Source organism: Arachis stenosperma, chromosome 1 (genome assembly GCF_014773155.1).
Source record: "Arachis stenosperma cultivar V10309 chromosome 1, arast.V10309.gnm1.PFL2, whole genome shotgun sequence".
In the NCBI taxonomy this organism is placed as follows: domain Eukaryota; kingdom Viridiplantae; phylum Streptophyta; class Magnoliopsida; order Fabales; family Fabaceae; genus Arachis; species Arachis stenosperma.
Genome location: NC_080377.1, coordinates 90,524,974 through 90,533,586, shown reverse-complemented (window position 1 = coordinate 90,533,586; position 8,613 = coordinate 90,524,974). Strand labels below are relative to the sequence as shown.

The 8,613-nt window shown below is 36.7% G+C and overlaps 1 non-coding gene across 1 annotated transcript; it reads left to right on the top strand.

The window, feature by feature from the left end:
• Nucleotides 1-8,254: 8,254 nt before the first annotated feature.
• LOC130948613 (small nucleolar RNA R71) lies at nt 8,255-8,358 on the top strand. The gene has a single exon (XR_009073117.1). It is a non-coding gene; the product is annotated as a small nucleolar RNA R71 (small nucleolar RNA).
• Nucleotides 8,359-8,613: the final 255 nt, after the last annotated feature.

The following is an 8,613-nucleotide window of genomic DNA, read 5'->3' as shown; positions in this document are numbered from 1 at the left end:
TCCTTGTTCTTTATTTTCTGTTTTTCGAATTTTAGTGCTTATGTTTGTCTATGTTTGTGTCTTATGATCATTAGTGTCTTAGTGTCTATGCCTTAAAGTTATGAATGTCCTATGAATCCATCACCTTTCTTAAATGAAAACTGTTTTTATCACAAAAGAACAAGAAGTACAGGATTTCGAATTCATCTTTAAAACTAGCTTAATTAGTTTGATGTGGTGGCAATGCTTTTGTTCTCTGAATGTATGCTTAAATAGTGCATATGTCTTTTGAATTTGTTGTTCATGAATGTTAAAATTGTTGGCTCTTGAAAGAATGATGAAAAAGGAGACATGTTACTGAGGATCTGAAAAATCATAAAAATGATTTTTGAAGCAAGAAAAAGCAGTGAATACAAAAAAAAAAGAAGAAGGAGAAAAACAAAAAAAAGGGAGAAAGAAAAAGAAAAGAAAAAGAAAGAAATAAAGTTGTGATCCAAGGCAAAAAGAGTGTGCTTAAGAACCCTGGACACCTCTAATTGGGGACTCTAGCAAAGCTGAGTCACAATCTGAAAAGGTTCACCCAATTATGTGTCTGTGGCATGTATGTATCCGGTGGTAATACTGGAAGACAGAGTGCTTTGGGCCACGGCCAAGACTCAATAAGTAGCTGTGTTCAAGAATCATCATACTTAACTAGGAGATCAATAACACTATCTAGATTCTGAGTTCCTAAGAAGCCAATCATTCTGAATTTCAAAGGATAAAGTGAGATGCCAAAACTGTTCGGAGGCAAAAAGCTACTAGTCCCGCATCTAATTTGGAGCTATGTTTCATTGATAATTTGGAGTCTATAGTATATTCTCTTCTTTTATCTTATTTGATTTTCAGTTGCTTGTGGACAAGCAACAATTTAAGTTTGGTGTTGTGATGAGCGGATAATTTGTACCCTTTTTGGCATTGTTTTTAGTATGTTTTTAGTAGTTTTAGTTAGTTTTTAGTATACTTTTTATTAGTTTTTAGTTAAAATTCACTTTTCTGGACTTTACTATGAGTTTGTGTGTTTTTCTGTGATTTCAGGTATTTTCTGGCCGAAATTGAGGGACCTGAGCAAAAATCTGATTCAGAGACTGAAAAGGACTGCAGATGCTGTTGGATTCTGACCTCCCTGCACTCGAAGTGGATTTTCTGGAGCTACAGAAGCCCAATTGGCGCGCTCTCAACGGCGTTGGAAAGTAGACATCCTGGGCTTTCTAGCAATATATGATAGTCCATACTTTGCCCAAGATTTGATGGCCCAAACTGGCGTTCAAAGTCACCCTCAGAATTCCCAGCGTTAAACGCCCAAACTGGCACCAAAATGGGAGTTAAACGCCCAAACTGGCATAAAAGCTGGCGTTTAACTCCAAGAAGAGTCTCTACACGAAATTGCTTCATTGCTCAGCCCAAGCACACACCAAGTGGGCCCGGAAGTGGATTTTTATGTCATTTACTCATCTCTGTACACCCTAGGCTACTAGTTTTCTATAAATAGGACCTTTTACTATTGTATTTTCATGGAGAGCCTTTCAATCATGTTTTATGATTGAACTCACTTTGGGAGGCTGGCCATTCGGCCATGCCTAGACCTTGTTCTTATGTATTTTCAACGGTGGAGTTTCTACACACCATAGATTAAGGTGTGGAGCTCTGCTGTACCTCGAGTATTAATGCAATTACTATTGTTCTTCTATTCAATTCCGCTTGTTCTTTGTCCAAGATATCACTTGTTCTCCAACTTGATGAATATGATGATCCGTGACACTCATCATCATTCTCACCTATGAACAAGGTGACTGACAACCACTTTTGTTCTACAAGCAACCAAGGCTCTAGTGAATATCTCTTGGATTCTACAAAGATTAAAGGAATATATTAATTAATAAAGCGTCTGCCACAGGAGAGCAGATGTGACATTATTTGGGCCTTAGTGCCAAATGTAAAGTGGGGACGCCCACACACTGAGAACTGTTTTCCAGATGTACGCTTATTGATTTGTAAAGTCACACTGATGCGGCCTAGCCGTACAACTTATAAGCACACTGATGCATCTGGAAAGCCATATCTGGGACTTGTGCCCGGGTAATGTCGGGAGCGGGTAGGCAACCGACACATGAGCTCATGGCCTGCGTCAGGGATAGACATGCATCATGTTGTTTGCACATTTGCATTTGATTGCGCTTGCTTGTTTTATTACTTTGTGATTGTATTGTTTGTCTTGTTGTGACTTGCTTGTGCATTGAATTGAATCTCTTGCTTGCACTATTTGTTTGTGAGTGTATTTCCAAAGGTTTAACAAAATAATTTTACTGAGTAATTTAATTATTTGCATTAAATTCATTACTTTTATGGCATTCCCGTTCCCTACTGAGAACGTGTGGTTTGTTCTCACCCCAAAATCTTCCATCCTTTCAGTGACAGGCTCGAAGGTTCAATATGAAGCTGCTGACGAGTAGTAGATTTACTTGTGATTCCTGTTATTTTTATAGAGTTCCCTCGCCCTTGTTGTTTTTAGTTTTATTTTATCCAGAGGGATAGGTATTGTATTCGAGTTTTATATTGAATTTATTTGCATAGCACTTATTATTATGAATAATTATGTGATTATTATTATTTGAGGATCTTTGATATGTAATTTTAATTACTAAAAACAATTTCCTGCAGTTTTCTATAAAACTGAAACGCGATACCGAACTAAAGGCTCAATATTAAATAGTTAATAAGGAAAACAGGTTAGTAATGCCTTACTTTTGGCACGATCATGACGTGCTAAAAGTTAGGGTATTACATTATGGTATCAAAGCAGTTCGTTCCTGTTAGAGCCTTGGGAATAGATTGACTATGCTTCACTGCATACTCTGAGTGTCTATCATGCAGTAGGACTTGTCCTAGTGACAAGAGTTTGGGTTTCAAATGCATGATTATCTATTGATTAATGCTGTTAGTCGACCGTTGCATCTCTCATGGTATTAGGTCTGGCCAACTTAATACTAATAATTCATGTATATGGAAACACTAATGGATTATCATAGACGAGATAGAAGTAATAGGCAACGTGAATCGTGGGTTTTGGGAACGTTAGGAGTTAATTTCTTGATTCTACTCGGTTACGAATTTGTTCTTTCATGGTTTGCCTTGAGGTTCTAGTTCGAGATTTCTTTCCTGATGAGAGTTAACTGATTATTCTCCAACCCTATTTCCTTGTTCATATGCTTTCTCATTTGATCCTGACTGCATATGTCTTCTTAAATTTCTTGGATATCTGCCTTGTATTGTTTAAACTCCTCTTCTTGACTCGTATATTCTTTGATGTAATTTGGACTTGTTTAATACATCAAAGTGAATCATTGAAATCTTTGTGAACTTCGTCCGAGTTGCTTGTCCTTTCTCTGAGGTATGAGTGACTTGAGATTAGATTAGAGTGTGGACGTTAAGCACGTCGTTTTAACCCTATGCATGTTCTATAACCTTTCGTTGTCTTGCCTTACCATCACATGATTAAACCATGTTATCTTTTACATCGAACCTCCCTTGTTACTTTTGCTTGCAACCACACTTTTACCCTTATATCTTTATGCCATATGACTATCAAAGTATTTGAAAGTTGTATATATGTATATATGCTGAGATATTTTTGCTTCTTCATTAAATGTGTTTAAAAAATGAAGTGATATGAAATATCTTTCGTTTTGTATGAATTTTCGAGGACGAAAATTTTTATAAGGTGGGTGGGATATAACACCCGAAATTTTTTAAAAAGTTAAATAATTAATTATTCATAATTTATTATTGTATTTAAAAAAAATTATTTTTCTAAAATAATCAAATAAATTTTATAATACTTTAAGTTCAAAATCTATTAAAAATTTTAAATTATTTGTATTATTAAAATAAGATATTTTAAAATTATATATATAAGAATTATTATTATTATTATTATTATTATTATTATTATTATTATTATTATTATTATTATTATTATTATTATCCTAGCTTCCATTATATCCCTTGGCCGAATGCCATTTGGGAAAGGAAGAAAGCCACCAACGTGGCTTAGTATGCATATATATATATTTATAAACTTGACACGTATTATGTTAGTCATTAAACATCATTATCAACTTTTACTTCATTATTTCTTCTTGTCACCGAACCATAACCAAAGGAAATAAAGTCAAACGTGGCTTATGCATATATACGTATATATATAAGAACGTGACACCTATTCCTTTATTTCATTAAGCATTATATCATTCTTCATTTACTTCTTGGAACCACCGAACCAAAAGAAAGAAAAACAAGAGAAAGAAAAGCCAAGAGAGTGAAACGTGAGGCAATGGGACCGTGAAGCTTCCTTCTCCAATTTCTTTTAATTCGTAACTCCAATGAAAAATCTAATCCGATAAAAGTGTTCGTATTCTCCTCTACTACGTATTGACGTCACTTTTGACCAGTAGAAGTTAACAGTGATGTAGCTCCTCTTCCCCTTGAATTCGACTAACTGGAGTTTTAGAAAGCACAGACGATTTCTGACGCTTTCTTCTTTAGTAGCTCAATCAGAAAGCTTTTCTGGAGCTTTCGAGGATTTTGGTTCCGTACGAAGGTAGGAGATTTTGTTTGAAAATTAACTGTTTTTAAACTATGAATGCTATGGAAGTCTAGTGAGTATTTGTAAATAATTTATGATTGTTTGAAATGACTGAATAATGAGATTGAGTTGTGTTTGTGACTGAATTTGATGAATATGTATTTGATTTCTCGATTGAAAAGAGGTTGAAAATGGTTCAGTTGAGACCCAAAAAGGGTGGCTAACCCCGAGTTTTAGGGGAAGTGCTGCCGAAATTTTATAAAAATCTGAGATTTTATTAGAAAAGTTTTTTTAAAAGATTTGGTTTTGGAAAATTAAATTATTTGATATTTATTTAGTTGAGAAAAGGTGTATTCTATTTTTAAACTAGATTTATTAAGAAAAACATAATGTTTTAAATCCAATTTTGTAAGGAGAGATTTTGTTATAAGTGTTGTTTTGAGCTTGGTTCTTTAAGAAAAGGAATCTCTGCCACAGGAGAGCAGAGAACAAAGATTAAAGGAATATATTAATTAATGAAGTGTCTGCCACAGGAGAGCAGATGTGACATTGTTTGGGCCTTAGTGCCAAATGTAAAGTGGGGACGCCCACACACTGAGAACTGTTTTCCAGATGTACGCTTATTGATTTGGAAAATCACACTGATCCGGCCTAGCCGTACGACATATAAGCACACTGATGCATCTGGAAAGCCATATCTGGGACTTGTGCCCGGGTAATGTCGAGAGCGGGTAGGCAACCGACACATGAGCTCATGGCCTGCGTCAGGGACAGACATGCATCATGTTGTTTGCACATTTGCATTTGATTGCGCTTGCTTGTTTTATTACTTTGTGATTGTATTGTTTGTCTTGTTGTGACTTGCTTGTGCATTGAATTGAATCTCTTGCTTGCACTATTTGTTTGTGAGTGTATCAAAGTGACTACGAGTTGACATTTGACTGAGGATTAACTATGTCGCTGAGAGACAGAAAATGTGACTAGTTTTATATTTAAAATTTGTTTTGAGTTTAGAATTTTAAAGAAAAGTAATTATTTATCTGAAGTAGAGATAAAAGTATTTCCAAAGGTTTAACAAAATAGTTTTACTGAGTAAGTTAATTATTTGCATTAAATTCATTACTTTTACGACATTCCCATTCCCTACTGAGAACGTGTGGTTTGTTCTCACCCCAAAATCTTCCACCCTTTCAGTGACAGGCTCGAAGGTTCAATATGAAGCTGCGGACGAGTAGTAGATTTACTTGTGATTCCTGTTATTTTTATAGAGTTCCCTCGCCCTTGTTGTTTTTAGTTTTATTTTATCCAGAGGGATAGGTATTGTATTCGAGTTTTATATTGAATTTATTTGCATAGCACTTATTGTTATGAATAATTATGTGATTATTTTTATTTGAGGATCTTTGATATGTAATTTTAATTACTAAAAACAATTTCCTAGAGTTTTCTATAAAACTGAAATGCGATACCAAACTAAAGGCTCAATATTAAATAGTTAATAAGGAAAACATGTTAGTAATGCCTTACTTTTGGCACGATCATGACGTGCTAAAAGTTAGGGTGTTACACAGTGCAATCCTGGCATTTAACGCCAGATTGCTACTTGTTTCTGGCGTTATACGGCAGCTTTTTTCCTTCTTGGCGTTAAACGCCAGGCTGCAACCTGTTTCTGGCGTTTAACGCCAGATTGTAGCCTGTTTCTTGTGTTTAACGCCAACCTGGTGCTTGTTTCTGGCGTTTAACACCCAGAATGGTGCCAAACTGGGCGTTAAACGCCCATTCTGCTACCCTTACTGGCGTTTAAAAGCTAGTAAGTCTCTCCTCCAGGGTGCGCTATTTTTAATGCTGTTTTTATTTTTCTTAGATTTTTGCAGTTATTTTTGTGACTCCAAATGATTATCAACCTAAAAAAAAAGAAAATAACATAAAATAACATAGATAAATAAAAATTGGGTTGCCTCCCAATAAGTGCTTCTTTAATGTCAATAGCCTCACAGATATTCAGAGCATTATTGGGACCTCCCAACACCAAACTTAGAGTTTGGATGTGGGGGTTCAACACCAAACTTAGAGTTTGGTTGTGGCCTCCCAACACCAAACTTAGAAGTTGACTGTGGGGGCTTTGTCTGACTCTACATTGAGAGAAGCTTTTCTTGCTTCCTGTCCATGGTTATAGAGGGAGATCCTTGAGTTTTAAACACAAGGTAGTCCTCATTCAATTGAAGGATCAACTCTCCTCTGTCCACATCAATCATAGCTTTTGCTGTGGCTAGGAAGGGTCTTCCAAGGATGATGGATTCATCATCATCCTTCCCAGTGTCTAGGATTATGAAATCAGCAGGGATGTAAAGGCCTTTGACCCATACTAGCACGTCCTCTACCTGTCCATAAGCCTTTTTCATGGATTTGTCTGCCATCTCTTATGAGAATTTGGCAGCCTGTAGCTCAAAGATTCCGAGTTTCTCCATTACAAAGAGTGGCATTAAGTTTATGCCTGACCCCAGGTCACACAGAGCCTTCTCAATGCTCATGGTGCCTATGGTACAGGGAATCAGGAATTTACTAGGATCCCGTTTCTTTTGAGGTAATGTCTGCCTAACCAAGTCATTTAGTTCATTGGTGAGCAAGGAAGGTTCATCCACCCAAGTCTCATTAACAAATAACTTGGCATTCAGCTTCATGATTGCTCCAAGGTACTTAGCAACTTGCTCTTCAGTAATATCTTCCTCTTCCTCAGAGAAAGAATATTCATCAGAGCTCATGAATGGCAGAAGTAGCTTCAATGGAATCTCTATGGTCTCTAGATGAGGCTCAGATTCCTAAGCTTCCTCAATTGGGAACTCCTTTTTGTCCAGAGGATATCCCATGAGGTCTTCCTCACTGGGATTCACATCCTCCTCCTCCTCTGTGCATTCGGCCACACCAAGTAAGGTTATGGCCTTGCACTCTCTTTTTGGATTCTCTTCTGTATTGCTTGGAAGAGTAATAGGAGGAGTTTCAGTAACTTTTTTACTCAGCTGGCCCACTTGTGCCTCCAAATTTCTAATGGAGGACCTTATTTCATTCATGAAACTTAGAATGGCCTTAGATAGATCAAAGACTATGTTTGCTAAGCTAGAGGTACTCTGCTCAGAATTTTCTGTCTGTTGCTGAGAGGATGATAGAAAAGGCTTGCTATTGCTAAACCTGTTTCTTCCACCATTATTAAAGCCTTGTTGGGGCTTTTGTTGATCCTTCCATGAGAAATTTGGATGATTTCTCCATGAGGGATTATAGGTGTTTCCATAGGCTTCACCCATGTAATTCACCTCTGCCATTGCAGGGTTTTCAGGATCATAAGCTTCTTCTTCAGAAGATGCTTCTTTAGTACTGTTGGATGCATTTTGCAATCCATTCAGACTCTAAGAAATTAAATTGACTTATTGAGTCAACATTTTATTCTGAGCCAATATGGCATTCAGAGTATCAATTTCAAGAACTCCCTTCCTCTGAGGCGTCCCATTACTCACAGAATTCCTTTCAGAAGTGTACATGAACTGGTTATTTGCAACCATGTCAATGAGTTCCTGAGCTTCTACAGGCGTCTTCTTTAGGTGAATAGATCCACCTGCAGAATGGTTCAATATATCCAGGATGGTCCATTCTGAAAGTATGTCAGAAGGACACTTTTTGGTCAGTTGCTTGTATCTTTCCCAAGCTTCATAGAGGGATTCACCATCTTTCTGTCTGAAGGTTTGAACATCCACTCTAAGCTTGCTCAGCTTTTGAAAAGGAAAGAACTTGGCCAAGAAGGCCGTGACCAGCTTATCTGGTGCACGAAATCTTAATCCCAATTATCAAAGTCAAAATTTCTTATGATCTCGTACCACTAACCAGCAAGTGCACTGGGTCGTCCAAGTAATACCTTACGTGAGTAAGGGTCGATCCCACGGAGATTATTTTTGTTGAAACGAGCTATGTTTATTTTATTAATCTTAGTCAGGATATTAATTAAAATTATCAGTTGGAAT